The 16,302-nt window shown below is 40.6% G+C and overlaps 1 long non-coding RNA gene across 1 annotated transcript; it reads left to right on the forward strand.

Annotated features, from left to right (window-relative positions):
- The first annotated feature begins 10,965 nt into the window (after positions 1 to 10,965).
- On the forward strand, positions 10,966 to 15,915 carry LOC115521350. Its single transcript, XR_003971031.1, has 3 exons — positions 10,966 to 10,977; positions 13,857 to 13,862; positions 15,831 to 15,915. It is a non-coding gene; the product is annotated as an uncharacterized LOC115521350 (long non-coding RNA).
- The last annotated feature ends 387 nt before the right edge of the window (positions 15,916 to 16,302 follow it).

Raw genomic sequence — 16,302 nt, forward strand, 5'->3', positions numbered from 1 at the left:
GAGAGCCTCATGCTTCTTCCCTCATGTTTTTTAAAATCTCTGTTCAAATCTCACCCACTCTGTCTAAAAGAGTACCCCCCTATGTTTCCCATATTCTGAATTATTTTTCTCTATGACTTATACACTTGTGGTTCCCTGTTTCCTCCACCAGAACGTAAGCGCCCAAGGGACATGGCCTCCCTGTGTTCATTTTGAGAGCACCACCCGAGTGCTTGGTGAATATTTGTGGAATGAATGAATGAAGGGTCGATGGAGGGATGAATGGGTGTAAAAAGCATTGTGGGAGAGGGGGGAGTAACTTCACTGAAGGCTGCAGAAGTCAGGCAGGCAGACAGTGTAGACTGGGTTAAGGAATTTGACCTTCATCCTGGAAAAAGGAGGGAAGTAATCTCCAGGGGTTGTTGTAAAGATTAAGAAGCAGAAGGAAAACAATTCAGCCCAGAATTGAAAACATCTTTACTCAATTCATGTCAATTAGCGTGTATTATTAAGGAAGGACCCAATTAATCTGTTGCAAGATGGGATCACTATTCAAGGGAAGATGTCACTTCCCTTCCCAGAACCTTAGAGGTTACCTAAGAAAACACAGTGTGAAATCCTCAGGCCAGTTGCCATTCGAAGCTGTTACTCATTACCCAGCCTCCTAGACCAGCTAACTGGAATGATGGCTTTTATAAAATCTGACCTCCAGGATGCCTAAAACCTCATGTATTATGGCCAATCCAAAGAAGGGTTTTGAAGACATAAACAGATTGTCATTTTATTCTCTTTCTGTTAACAAGCCAGAATCTGGTAGGTTGAGTGACTACATCCAGTGGCTTCCATGCATGGCTCATTTACCTAGTGCCAGGTGCTGTGTTAAGCATTTATAAATAGAATTTGATCAATGAACATACTCCTCACAAAGTCCCTAAGGGTACGCATTATTTATAGCTCCATGACCCAGATGCGTAACTGGAAGGCCAGAAAGCCCCAGTGAAACAATTTACCCCAGGTGCCACGGGTGGCCACAGTAAGCAGCAGAGCCGAGCTTTGAAGGCAGGCCAGCAGGTTCCAGCACCAGCTCCCTTGAGCCCTCTGTCATCCTGCTTTCTTCCCCAAGGAAGGTGACAATCGGCGAAGGTAAGCAAATCATGAAAATCACACCGCTGTGAAAAGATCCAGCCTGCAATGCAACAACTCAGGCCTGAGTATACAACACCAAAGCCCATGTTACCAAATTGCCTCTTGACTCCTCTTTGTTCTTTATTAATCTTTAACAGTTTAGACGCATTGGCAGTCCCTCCCCGTTTTAATACCAGAGTTGCATTCAGTGACAAGTGGTCTACAGATGGCCCCGGGGTCAGAAAGATTATGGACAAACTTTTGATTGGAAATCTAGCAAGATTTCAGGTTTGCATCCCCTCTCCCATGATGTAATGCTTGTACATGCATTTGCAAGTAATTATGCTTATTGGTTCTTCTTAAAGTGGCATTTCTGCCTTGAATATGATAATTGCAATTAATCCTCAGCACTTTTGTCTTAAACGGGGCCAACAGAGCACAAAGAAGAGAAGAAAATGCCAATGTTGGGTGACAGAAACTATTAACTCAAGTAGTTTTTTTGTTTTTTTTTTTTTTACTTCTGGAATGAGAAAATTTGAACCTTAGAGAGACTTATTCAAATGAGGTGTGTAACAGCATTTCTGACTTTTAAGGATCTGGGACGGGATGTTCATTTGGAACTTATCTGGTAAAAAAGAGAGAGAGAGAGAGAGAGCGAGGATCCAATTTCTTTAAGAAATTACTTAATGTGAGAATTGGCTCAAACACATGATAATTGTGGGTTCTCTCTTTTCAAGCCAACAGAAATGGCTTATAATCTTAGTATCAGCTTCTCAAACACATGTGGTTTCAGCTTCTTTACCAAGCCCCATCTGGTCCTTATTGCTATAAGGTATATCCAGTCGCTACTGTTAAGCATCCTGAGGTTATAAAAGGTAAGAAATAATAAACTCAGAGAAAGAATATAACTTTCTAAGTTCCCATCAAAGGTTATTAAGCGATCACCAAACCAAGCCAACATCTCACAGCATTTCCCAGCCATACGCTAATAATTAGGAATGGGACCTCCCATCACAAACAACGGCCATTACCTCATCCTTGTCCTAAATAGAACACTGTCTCTTCCTCTGATGAGAAGATCGCCAACCATCTTAGCCCCGTAGATAACATTGTCTATTTACTCTATCAACTGAGACAGCTCTATTAAAAAAGAGGACACTTCAGATTCACAAAACTTTAATAAAGATAGCCACCACTGGGACACAAAGGCCAAGGTGCCATATTGTTCTATATCGAGCTAGAGAGACACTTCTATCAAGAGTAGTCAACCTCTCAGTGTCTCAGTTCTCCCCATGATGGCCCTCAATGCTATGGGAGGCTTCTGGTAGCAGAAGGGAGGAGACCATGGAGGCATCTTCATGTACATGAGGGCATGCTTTACTTTCTTGCGAACATATCTCTCTACACTCTGAAAAAAAAAAGGAATGCAGGCAAGAAGCTGGGCTCTAATTTTTCTTTTTGGAAAAATCTGGGATTTGGTACTGTTTTTAAGGAATGGGCATTCCATCAGCCCTAATTACTGTTGGAAATGATTCTGTTGGAACTAGTTGGTAATTCAATACAGAATTCCTCTCCAGACCACCAGTTCAGAATTGGCCTCAATGAGAAAGAATTCTGAGTTATTATCTGATGGCGTCTGTCTGCCAGAATGAGAGGTTAGAAGAATTGACCGTTCTTCGTGTAGTGGTGCAGGGCCATGTAAGTCAAATGTTGTTAGTATCAACGCTTCATCACTCACTCCCACCCCTCTACCTCCTACTGCCGTCAGCAGCACCAAAGCCAGGAAATCAGTTGAGATAAAGACTAAATCATTGTTTTTGTTCCATGTGTGGTCCTATCTTTCAGAGATACGTTCAAGTCCAAGAGAACTTGTGGTAACAGTTATCGCTCATATGTAAGTCCCAAGAATTTACTTCCGTGAAGCCACATTTCCAAATATTTTTCGTATTTGTAGGGGATTCCTGCTTTGCTGATGCCCCGAACGTGTGCAGAGGTTGCATACTGAACATTACAAGAGAAGACGTAAGATAGCATATTGAAACCAATTTGAATTTGGAGTCTAGGTACCTGTGCTCAAGGTTTGGCCCTATCAGTCAGGAGCTAAGGGCTTCAGGCAAGCCAGTAAACTTTCTGGCACCTTCATATTTCCATCCCTACACCAGTGATAATATTTACTCGTTGGGACATTTGGGAGTGTGATGTGACTTGCCAAATGTGAGGTCTTGACATGTTAGTTAGAATTTATGTCCTTCTCCGTATCTTATTTTGCCAAAATTTAAAGAGGATTCTTTCTGGCTTTTTTTTCCAGTTTGTTTAAATATAAAACTACAATCAGTACTCAGCCATTTTGTTAGATTCATTTTAATATATAGTCTTAGTAATATTAATATTATTAATTAATGTATATTAATTTCATCTATGTTCTTACTAGTGATAAATACTCAGAGCTGGCCATGTGCCAGGAGTAGTCCCAGTTCGTCACTTGTAATAACTGATGTGACTCTCATAACAACCCTACAAAGAAGATATTGTTATTATACCCATTATATTTTTTAAGTTTATGTGTTATCTTGAGAGAGAGAGAGAGAGAGAGAGAGAGAGAACATGCACATGAGCAGGGGAGGGGCAGAGAGAGGGATGGGGAATCCCAAGAAGGCTCCACGTTGTCAGCGCAGAGCCTGAGTTGGGCCTCAAACTCATGAATTGTGAGACTGTTGCCTGATCCAAAATCAAGAGTCAGACACTTAACCAACTGAGCTGCCCCGGTGCCCCATATACCCATTATTTTTAATATGAAGAAATCAAGGTGCAGGGGGTGAATCTAGGATTACACAGCTAGTAAGTGGCAGAGCTGGGGTTTGAACTCAAGCTATTTGTTTCAGCATATATATTAATTAGTCACTTATGGAAGTCACTGACTTCCATAAATATGAGTTTTAAAAGGAAGGTGGGGGATACAATGCTATTTCATATTTTGATTTAAATGTTTTCATTCCTTTACTCAGTCTTGCATTATGCTGAGAATATACAACCATGCTGTTGTCTCTAGTGGGGAAGATATATAAGAAATAAGAAAATGAATAAACACACACACACACACACACACACACACACACACACAGATGGGCTACCAGGAGAATGAACCCAGATGATACAATAGAGAGTTATTATCTAGCTGGGGAAGACCTCTTCAAGAAAATGATATTTGAACCAAGGTGGGACTGTCAAGGACAAGTCCACCATGGGAAGATGGGCAGAACTGCATAGGCAAAGACCTTGATTCGGGAGTGAGCTTGGGAAGTAATCCCCAGTGTAGATAGAAGGAGGCAGATGCTAAAGATTTCGTATTTGCGTCCCCCTACAATTCACCTGTTACAATGTGATGACACTTTGAGGTGGAGGTCATAAGCGTGGAGCCCTCACGAACAAGATAGTGTCTTTATGAACAAGGTTCCAGAGAGTTCCCTCACTTCCTCCACACCTGAGGTTACATTGAGAAGATGCTGTCAGTGAGGAAGCTGGCCTTCACCAGACACTCAGTCTGCCAGAACCTTGACTTCGACTGCCCAGCCTCCAGAACTGTGAGAGAAATTTCCGTTGTTTGCAAGCCACATTTGTGGCCTTTCGTTATAGAAGCCTGAGTGAACTAAGACAGTAAGTAAAAGAGGAAAGTAGGGGAGTTTTAAGGAACAAAATGATGGTCAGTATGACTGAAGAGGAAGGATAAGAAGAGATTGTAAGGGGAAGGTGAGGCACACAAGGCAGAGGAGGCCATGCTTGGCACCAAAGAACAATTGACAGGCAAAGTAATGTTTTTAGCTGCTGAATGACATCACCAGATATGTCTGACATGTTTTGAAAACTTACTCTGTCTGCAAGACAGATAAACAAGTGGAAATTGTGAGAAAGTGAGAAGAGAGAATAGTCGGGAGCTATAGTGCAAACCACATGGGCAGGAGATGGTTGCCTGGGTTCCTTGACTAGACTGTTGGAGATGGATTTAGTGAAATGTGGTTGGGTTCAAGATGTATTTTGGATATAAAACTGACGGGACTTGGCAGAAATGAAAAGGAAGGAGGTATGAAGGATGACTCTAGTTCCTAGTTTTTATTACAAAATGACTATATCATTCTCTGAATACACTCAATTTGGTTGGAAAATTATGAGTTTTACTGTGGACCTTTGAGGTCAAGAAATGTATGCAAGTGAAGGACAAAAACTAGAAAATCTAATAAGAGTTCCATTAATATTTTTAAAATTTTTTTTCAACGTTTATTGATTTTTTTTGGGGACAGAGAGAGACAGAGCATGAACGGGCGAGGGGCAGAGAGAGAGGGAGACACAGAATCGGAAACAGGCTCCAGGCTCTGAGCCATCAGCCCAGAGCCTGACGCGGGGCTCGAATTCACGGACCGCGAGATCGTGACCTGGCTGAAGTCGGACGCTTAACCGACTGTGCCACCCAGGCGCCCCAAGTTCAATTAATATTTATTAAGTGGTTACAATGATTTCTTCTCTATTTGTCTGACACTGGATCACCTGGTCACATATATGCACATGCAAAATTTTGACGCTGGAAATGTTACAGATTGAATGTTTGTGTCCCCCTCGCATAATTCATATGTTGAAGATTTATGCCCCAACATGATGGTATATGGAGGTGGGGCCTTTGGGAGATAATTAGGGTTAAATAATTTCTTGAAGCTTGGGTCCGCATGATGGAATGAGTGCCTCATAAGATAAAACACCAGAACTCTTGCTTGCTCTCTCTCTCTCTCTCTCTCTCTCTGCATACAAGTAATAGTTCACGTGAGCACATAGGCATGATGATGGTTGCCTACAAGCCAGGGACAGAGGCCTCAAAATAAAACCTCTCTTTCTGGCACCTTGATCTTGGACTTCCAGCCTCCAGAATCATGATAAATGAATTTTTATTGTTTACGTGACTCTGTCTATGGTATTTTGTTTTGGTAGCCCAGGCTAACTTAGACATGAAATTTACTGGTAAAGTGAGATTTAATGAACTGACAAATTCCAGATGCAATTTCAATTTTGATTCACCCCCAGCTGATGTTACTGGAGACATCCTCTGAAACCCATGGGCATATCTTTATATTCCCTGAACATGGCAATATTCAGAAAATCTATACTCCCAACACACTTCTCCTTCCTTTCAACCATTAATCTCTACTTCTGGAAATGTCTCAGAATGTATTTAGTCTCTGAGATGAGACACAGAGAAAATATGAATATTTACCTCAGTAAAATAATCTCAGTTAATCCAGACAAATCTAGTTTACCTGTAATATATACCTTATGTCAATTACCTTTACTGAATCAGTTGATCAGGTTAATTCTCTGTCCCTTCCTCATCCTAATTACTGGTTAGAGATGGTTCAATTGAACAAGAAAATCTTTCTATTAGAAAAACAGTCATCATCAAACTTTTTCTGTAAAGAACCAGATGGTAAATATCTCCAGCTTTGTAGGCCAACTGGTCTTTGTCACAACTACTCAATCCTGTTGTTGTAGAGTGAAAGCAACCATAGACAGTAAAGGAATGGGTATGGCTGCGTTCCAATACAGCTTTACTTACAAAAGCAAGCAGACAGGCAGATTTGGCCCATGGGCTATAGTTGGCCAACCCTTTAATAGAACATTATTTTGGTCACACGTTATGTTTTCAGATAATTTCACAATGACTTTCTACGTATCCCACAGAGGGCAAAAGCTGAAATCACAAGTACCTTTGCAATCATTACAGGATATAGCCTATTTATGTAAATATGTGCTCTCTGTTAATATCATTCTCAGAATAGCATTTGTCATCCGTCCTGTAAAAAAACCCTCAGTCTGCCTTTGGGAAATCACTCCTTCCCATTACATGGATTCTGGTGTAGCTCTCATAGTTTGACTTCCAATATCCATGAGTGGCCTACACAGGCCAATCAAAACATTGCGATTCTACTAGAAATAAATTAATAAGATCAAGGATAAGACCAAGTTACAAAACTTTGATCATGTATGCATACTGAGAGAGATAACTTCGTTCTTCTTCTAAATGTGAGGTCATAAAATTTATGTGACTTGGGATTCTTTAGAATCATCTCCCAAGGCTACATGAATGAAGTCATCTGTAGTAACAGCAGATGAGATCAATGAAATAACAGAAAAACATCCAACATTGCAATGACAGGATCAAGCCTTCAATTACAAAGCAACCATAAACTTCTCTTTTTAATATCTACTTGAAAGTGAATGTCTAATGCTTATAAACAAAGGGGTTTGGAACAACAAACCTTCACTGCAGATATGGCAAAATCCCAATGAAATCAGACAATTTCAAAAAGTAAGACATGCCACTATCATAATTAGACCAATGGTTGACTTGATTAAGGAGGAAATAAGGAGCAATTTGGAGCATAGGCTTGTCAGAAAAATTACAGGATGCCAGCCTACTAGGAAAAAGCTCCAGTGTGTCATGACATCACATAGGAATTAATATTTGAAAAGTACAGAATACTTCATAGACACAATGAATCATAGATAAATGCATCATCCCCTAGCGTAGGATAACTCCATGAATAGAGAGGGAATGAAGATTTTTGAAGCATTTGGGAAGCACACAAAATGTAAAGAAAAATAATACTGCAAATACACTTCAAGAATACAGAATGATCCCCAGATATTAAACACTTCAGTGTCGCCTGATTGACTTTATTGACATGTCTAAAGAAGAATGTTTTGAACAGTAGGGAAATATAAGGAGCCGTGGAGGCATGGTAAATAGGAGTTGCAGGGTGAACACTGTCAGCTTCCACTCAAGCACAGCACAGAGCGAAGCAAGATTTAGCCTTGTATTTTCCACTTTCTAATCCTTTTGGCAGGCATTGCCAAAACTGGGTTGCTGACAAGGAACTGTGGCCTAATGCACAGTGCACAACCATCCCTATTATGAGACCATGAGATGAGATGAAGCCTGAGACCCCCGTACATTCAGCCCATCTAATAAATTCCATCCAAACACACACATTTTTTTTCTGATGCCAGCTTACTAAGGAGACTTTAAGTTATGCCCTAAATCACTGGGAGAAGGACTTTGACAACAGAAAGAGAATTTTCTGATCATTACCGTCTTTGAGTATTCAAATTCCAGTGACAGTGATTTCTCATAAATGCTGAACTCTGATTCTATGAGTCAATTGAATGGGTTTGCCTAATGTAAGTCTACCCCTGGAAAATGAAACCATTCTCTATGAGCCCACCCAATTCAGTCTTTGAGGCTCATGAAGGGCCCTAAAGCATGGTGAATCCTCTAAGCCAGTAAACATCTTCCTTCCACAGTCCTTGGTCTTCACTTGAGAGGGATCTTGCCTAGTCTATCAGGTAGAAACTTTCCCAACACAAACACACATTGTTCTGTGTCTATTTCTGTGTCTGTTGGCTCTAGCCTCTGGGATCTTAGTTCCAGGCTCTGGGTCATCTGCTTTCGCCTTGAAAAATAGCCTGTGTTTGAAGGGAGTGTTTTTCTCATTTTATCTCCTGCTTGGGGAAGTACGAGTGTCAAATGCCTCTTTTATTTTGTACTGTCTCTGTTTCTTTTAGCTCAAGTTGGTGATAGTCCTGCCAGTATAACTTCTTTAAAACCTCGTGGGATTTCTATGAATTATTTTGTTGTTCACTCTGTTCAAAAAAATTAACACCCGCAAATCTCTTCGAGATAGCCTTTCTCTATCCAGAGCCCCTCATGAGGCTGCTATGGGGTATTTCCCTTAGATTCGTAAAAGCCCTGTTGTTTAACAAAGTCTATGAGGTACGTCCTTTAAATCCTTAGAAGGCCTTTACCCATCTAAAAGAACCGCTGAGGCACCATCTTACGTCTTTTTTACAGCTCACAAAAGTTTCACGATTTTGCCATTTACTTCATCTTTACCCTGAGACTATATTTTCCTGACAGTGCTTTGGCTTTGGTATTTGCCCCGAGGTCTTTCTTGCTCTGAGAATCTTTTGCCATCTGGAGAGGCTGGGAATGAGAATCAATTAAATTTTCCAATTCACAAAGTCATGGTTTCTTTATATTTCTACTAACTTTTGCTTGAAAGCTAAACATTATTTTCACTTCATCTCTCTCTGTCTGTCTGTCTGTCTTTGTATCTTAGGATGGGTCACTAAAAGAGGTAACTCTGAATATTCTGCTTGGAAACCTCGTTAGGAAACCCACCAATTCATTAGGCATATTTTCTATATTCTATATCATCACACGTAACTGTGTCATCAAACTTTTTTGCAATCTCCCATAATAATATTTTTACTGACGTTCCAGCCTCCATCAACAGCCTCTTTGAAGTCCTTCCAACTTTTCCTAACAGAAGCTTCAAAACCCTTCCATTTTCCACTTGCAACCTAATCCTAAGCATGATGACACGTGGTTTAAGTTTTTGTTCTGGGAATACCCTGCTCCTGGTATTCAATTCTATTACAATGATCTATGTCTTTATTAAAACCACCCATAAAACACTGTGGCATTAAGCAACAACCATTTAATATGCTCATTAATTGGAACATAGGGAGAACACAGGGGGGATGGCTCTTCTCTTCTCGTGATGTTTGGGCCATGGCTGAGAATAGTCCATTGGCTTGGGATGACTCAAACAGCAAAGCACAGAAATCACTTTGAGGCCACTTTCATTTTAAGTCTGATGCTTATGGAGGGGTGGCCTAAAGGCTGAGCCCAGCTGGGATTGTTTACTGGAACACCTATGTGTGATTTCTGTATGTACCTGGAGCTTCTTACAACTTAGAAGCTAGGTTTCAAGAAGAAGCATTAGGAGACATTTCAGGAGACCTAGATAGAAGCTCTAAGATTTTTCTGACCTAGCTTTAGAAGTCATGCCGTCTTCACTTCCACAACATCTTATTGTCATTGTGATCTCAGCTCTCGTATATTTTACTGATATTTTTTGGTGAGTAGATTCAAAATGAGTCTCTGAGTCTAGCCCCGTTGCAAGGAGAGAGAAATCATATTCCACCCATTAATGTGAAAGTAGGAAGGCCACATGACCAAAGAGGTCAGATGGAGATATCATTAGACCTTCTTTGGAAATATGTCATAGACTATTGAATTAAGCTGCTGAGAAGGAAGAAAATACGAGAAAAGTAAATTCCATAAGCCCGTGAAGAGAAGAAAAGCTCCAGCAGAAACTAACGTGAAGTTTAGTATTTTCAGAGACGCGCACATGTCCTATATCTTGTCACCATTGTCCATCATTAGAGAACAAGGTAAAACAACATCTGGGGCCACCTCAGAATAACATTCAATAGTCTATTTTCCACAGGAGTAGACAAATGTTGCCCTTCTGTAAGAGAAAAAGAAACATCAATTGAGCTGAAGTGGAGCAGCTCTTATTTTCTCTCCTGCTGCTGGTGTGGAAAAATGGCTGGTTTATCCTCCATTCAAACAGCCGCGTTGCACTTCAAGAACCAAGGAAGATCGGGATGAAGTCCTTGGGAAAAGGGAAGATAGAGTTGGCTGTTGATCAGACCTGGGTCTGGTCACAATGCAGTGGAATAAAGACAAAACTTTATAGTTGTGGGGAGTAGGGAAGTGCTGGGGATGGTCATCACTCATGACAACATTCAGATCACAGACTGTGTAAACACACAGACACTTTCGTTCAACGTTGTCTCAAGTGTCCTTAGTTGATGCTTTTAAGCGCTTTAAGAACAGATAGCAAATGAATGCAGTGGAGAGACATGGAATTCTCAGGATTGGAGAAGCTTGCCTACTTCTGTAACTGTCGTGCTTATTTAATTATTCGCTTGTTTCCTCAAAGCTTCCCAACTTGGCGTTTCCACGGAACACAAAGGATACAAGTTGTGCTACATGACTGAGGTCAAAGGGTTTCTCTAAGTCTAGAGCCATATTATATCTGAAGAAGAAAGCTTTACCAGTCTTTCAATCTTCACCTTTTGTACTTAATAACTGGCTAATGTTGTCTGACTTTAAACTCATGGGATTCACTCAGGCCCACTTGGTCAGAACTTCCCATCAGTAACTAGTTATCTTGAAGTATACAGCTCTCACCCCATTCTCTATACTGAAAAGTTGATGACGATCAGAGGAAACAACAGGTGAATGAGAATTTGGCCATTGAAATTGGAAATGTTTTGCCCTTTGTGCATGTTTATTTCTGTAACAAGAATCCCAAAGTCCTTGCTTGCCATAATACTGTTTCTTTTTCCATAGAGCCTGACATCTCTGAGATGAGGATTGGATTTTTGTTTTATTCTGATGCCAAAACTGAAATGTTTGCAAAAGAGCCTATCAAAGTATGCTAGATAGATAGCTTAGCTGAGCTCACAAGTTCAAGCAGCCCATAAACATGACTATGGCAAAGAAGATGGCTAAAAATACATAAGATGTCCCCAAAGCTATTCTTCTCATAAATGTGTATGGCAGATCAAAAGCATTCTTACCAATAAACTGATTGTAAATCATCTATTCTGTCCCTAATGAGGGAAGGAAATGCTTTCTTCCTAATAGCATCAAATAGTCATCAAGAATTTTATTAAGGAGACAGTTATCACTTCTACAAGGTATTCATCAGTATTTTTAGGATGCGTGTGCTCCCCTATGAACACCAATGCTCACTGGAGTAGGTTCACATGGAAGAGAAAAAGACAGTGGAAGAATGGAAGAACCCATAGCTTCTATGAGAAGCTCTAAAAAGCATCAACTAAGAAGACACTTGAGACAACAGTAAACCAAAGTGTCTATGAGTTTACATAGTTTGTGATCTAAATGTTGTCATGACTGATGACCATCCCCAGCACTTCCCAAATCCCCATCACACTTCTGAGCACATGTGATGATAGGTCTGTAAAGCCATGTGGATATAGGTATGGACTGGCAAGCAGTATTTTATTCCAAGTCCTACTATCCAGAACTGGTTTATGAATGCTGCCCTCCTCAATTCCATCTCCATTTTTCCCATACCAAAAAATAGTCTTGAAAGAATGTTTTAATTACTTTTCGCAAGGAAAAGCCTTGAGAGACCAAGGATAGAAGCAGAGGAACCTGTTGGGATGTTATGGAATAATCCAGGAGCGAAGGTAGAACCAGTAGGATTTGCTGATGGATTTTATGTAAACATAAGAGAAAGAGAGGAACCAAGGATGAATCCAAGCTTTTAGTCTTGGTGACTGGCAGGACGGAAGCAACCATGTGAGGAAGGACATGGGTACAGCAGGTGTGAGGGGGACAGAAACCAACAATGGAGTTTAGGGGATGCTGAGTTCCATAGGCTCATTAGACAGTCAAGTAGAGAGTGTGAGTAGGTTGACATTCGATAAGTTTGAGGCTTATTGTATTTTCTCTTTTTGCAGTTATCTCGCTGCCCAGAAATCACAGTTCACAATATCTTTAATGATCCTTAAATTTCCTCAGGAACAAGGAAACAATCAACTTAGGTGGCACTTGTTTTGCTAAACAAAAGCACGGGGTAACTCCAAGTGATGGGAAACATGATCATAATGATGACATTGATACTTAACAATATTAATAACCATGACTTTGAAAACACATGCTGTGTATATTGCATTGGCATCGTGTCTAATTCAACAGCTCCTCAGGAAAGTCTTAAGATACAGAAAATAAATTGCTAATCTTGTCCAAAGGCACAAAACTATAAAAAAAAAAAAAGCAAAACAAAAAACAAAGACACAAAACTAAATGAACGGTCAAGCTATGATTTGAACACAAATCTGTCTCATGTTGTCCAAAGCCCCTGTTATTATTCAAAGAAGCACTGAATGCTAGATTTGCAGCAAATCTAGTAGCTACAATCTAGAGCCCTGAGTCCTAGGCCAGAACCTTTCATTACTCACTTGGGAGTGAGCCTCGGCCAAAAGTGACCTTTTAACAATTTTTTAAAATGTATTTATTTTTGAGAGAGAGAGAAGCAAAGAGGGAGGCAGAGAGAGAATCCCAAGCAGGCTCCGTGTTGTCCGCTCGACGTGCGGCTCAAACTCAAAAACTGTGGGATCACGACCTGGGCCAAAATCAAGTCGGACTTTTAACCAGTCCCTGCCACAAGTGACTTTTCAGGAACTGTAATCTAATTTTTTTTTTTTCAACGTTTATTTATTTTTGGGACAGAGAGAGACAGAGCATGAACGGGGGCGGGGCAGAGAGAGAGAGGGAGACACAGAATCGGAAACAGGCTCCAGGCTCTGAGCCATCAGCCCAGAGCCTGACGCGGGGCTCGAACTCACAGACCGTGAGATCGTGACCTGGCTGAAGTCGGACGCTTAACCGACTGCGCCACCCAGGCGCCCCAGGAACTGTAATCTAAACACGCGAGACAGTGGATATAAAAACACCTGGTTTGTTGGTTTTCTGGAGATTATATACATTAAAAGATAAGGAAGTTCTTTGAATTGCCTTTAGCATTGCACTGAACTCACTGACCTAATCAGCATTGCTCTTGGTGATGCCAAAGACAAAATACTTCTCAGATAGAATATCTGCCTCTGCTACCACAAGGGCTTTGTGTTGCAAAGAAACTTCAGAACAGCCAGCTACTTTTGCCTTATTGGACAGTACATTTCATATATATATATATATATATATATGCTTCGCAGAAAGACAGAAGAAACTGGCTGGTTGAGGCATAAAGAAATAACACTTAGTTCAGGAAAAAAATATATTTATTTTCAGAGAAAGATTTAAACCAGTTTTTAAAATGAGCTAGGGGAGTGTTTATGCTACTGACAATTTGTAAATTAAGGAAAACTGGAAGCCAAGTGTGATAAAGTTAACGTACCTTGTTCTATTACTTAGGGTAGAATACCCAAGAGCGACCTTAAACCTGGGGAACCAATAATTCAGAAGGAAATTAAGAAAATAAATGTAAAGGGAAGTTCTTAGCTTTGCAAAGTCTACAGAGGTAGACGAGAGAGAGGCTTTAAGTTAGGAAAGCATAAAAAGAAGACAAAATTAGAGTTAATTATGGGTGTAAAAATTAGTGCTTCCCAAAGCATATATGGTAGTTTAAAATATTACTTTAAATAATTATTTAGAAATTTGCTTTTTAAAAAGCTCCCGGTGCTTATCTAACGATTCCCTCTGAAACTCCTCCAAGCATATCCAGGGACAGAAAAAAACTACCTGCCCACCTCCCTGCTGAACACATCTCATTGGGCACTTGGCCTCTGGGCACCTTCCAAAGAAGATTCATCTCACATTTTGTTGGATGATCTCAACAGTTATTTCTTGCTAAGCAAAATGCAAACAAATTGTCTCTTGAGTATGACAGGCCTAGGATAAATTTGGCCTATTAATCACATAATTGATTCAATTTGCCTGTGATTCTCACAGAATGCCTGCCATTCTCACAGAAAAGAAGCCTATGGCACAGCTAACCCAGTCTAAAAAAACTTCTCGCCACTTGGTAGAGCAAGCTGACAGAAACAATACTCACAAAGTGCTCATATTTTGGTAGAGTAGTAGCAAATCTAGGAAGCCGGTTATTGGTATTGTCAAATTATTATTCGATGGCGATTGTGACGATTCTATTCATATTTATTGTGCTGAACCAACCCCTCCCATCGGCCCCAATAATACAATGTATAACTACTTTTTTCTTTACTACCAGACAAAGGTAAAAGTCGGTTTCTAGAGACATCTTTATGAAAATGAGCTAAAAATAGCACTCAACTTTTGGCTGTTCAATGCAAAAAAAAAAAAAAAAAAAAAACCCAGAAGCCAGCTCTGACTAACTTAAGCACAAAAATAAATAATTGGAATGGTCTTGGGGCATTCATTTATTAAATAGTTGGACAGGGGCACCTGGGTGGCTCAGTCAGTTGAGCATCCAACTCTTGATTTTGGCTCAGGTCATAATCCCGTGGTCATGGGATCAAGCCCCGTGTCAGGCTCCACACTGGGCATGGAGATTGCTTAAGACTCTCTTTCTGTCTCTTTCCCTCTGTCCCTCTTCCCCACTCACATGCGCTCTCTCTCTCTCTCTCTCTCTCTCTCTCTCTAATAAATAAATAAGAAAAAAGAAAAAAAGGCAGCTGGACAGCGATTATTTCTGGAAGGACAGCAATTATTTCTGGAAGGACAGGCCCACCCAGGGCAGCTAGAAGATCTTCATTTCAGAAAGCCTTCAGGAAGATGTAAATGGCCAAAATTGGGTCATATGATCAACCTTGGGGGAGGGGGAGAACAGAGACATAGTTCTGGGATGCTGGCAAGACGACAAGATGGGGGGGACCCACCTCCTATATTCTAGCACTTTATCAGTGACACATTCTGTCCTACCTCGGTGCCTTTATAACTTGCTGGTCTCCCTGACTGGAATGCAGATCTTAGCTTGGCTGCTTCCATCACACCATTTAGGATTTAGCTAAATGTCCCCGGTACAGAGAATTCTTCCCCAATTATCCAATGACAAAACCCCCAAGTGCTTCACTGCACTTATTAACGCCTGACTTACTATATCCTACACTGAGCTACAAACTTCGCAAAAACAGTGACTAAAATTAACAACTCAGGAAACAACAGATGCTGGTGAAAATGTGGAGAAAGGGAATCCTCTTGCACTGTTCATAGGAATGGAAACTGATGTAGCTTCTCTGGAAAACAGTGGAGGTTTCTCAAAAAATTAAGAATAGCATTTCCTTACGACCCAGCAATAGCACTACTAGGAATCTCTCCAAAGTCTGATTCGAAGGGGCACATGAACCACAATGTTCATAGTAGTGATATCGACAATAGCCAAATTATAGAAAGAGCCCAAATGTCCATCAACTGATGAATGGATAAAGATGTGGTGTGTGTGTGTGTGTGTGTGTGTGTGTGTGTGTCTACACATATACATACATACACAATGGAATACTACTTGGCGATGAAGTAGAATGAAATCTCACCAGTTGCAACAACATGGATGGAACTGGAGGGTATTATGCTGAGTGAAATAAGTCAGAGAAAGACAGATATCATACGTTTTCACCCCTATGCGGAATTTGAGAAACTTAACAGAAGGGAAGGGGAAAAAATAGTTTCAAAGAGAGAGAGAGGGAGGCAAACCATAAGAGACTCTTAAATACAAAGAACAAACCGAGGGTTGATGGGGGTAGGGAGTCAGGGAGGGTGGGGAAAATGGGTAATAGGCATTGAGGAGGGCACTTGTT

The sequence above is a fragment of the Lynx canadensis genome, chromosome C1 (genome assembly GCF_007474595.2).
Source record: "Lynx canadensis isolate LIC74 chromosome C1, mLynCan4.pri.v2, whole genome shotgun sequence".
Taxonomy (NCBI): domain Eukaryota; kingdom Metazoa; phylum Chordata; class Mammalia; order Carnivora; family Felidae; genus Lynx; species Lynx canadensis.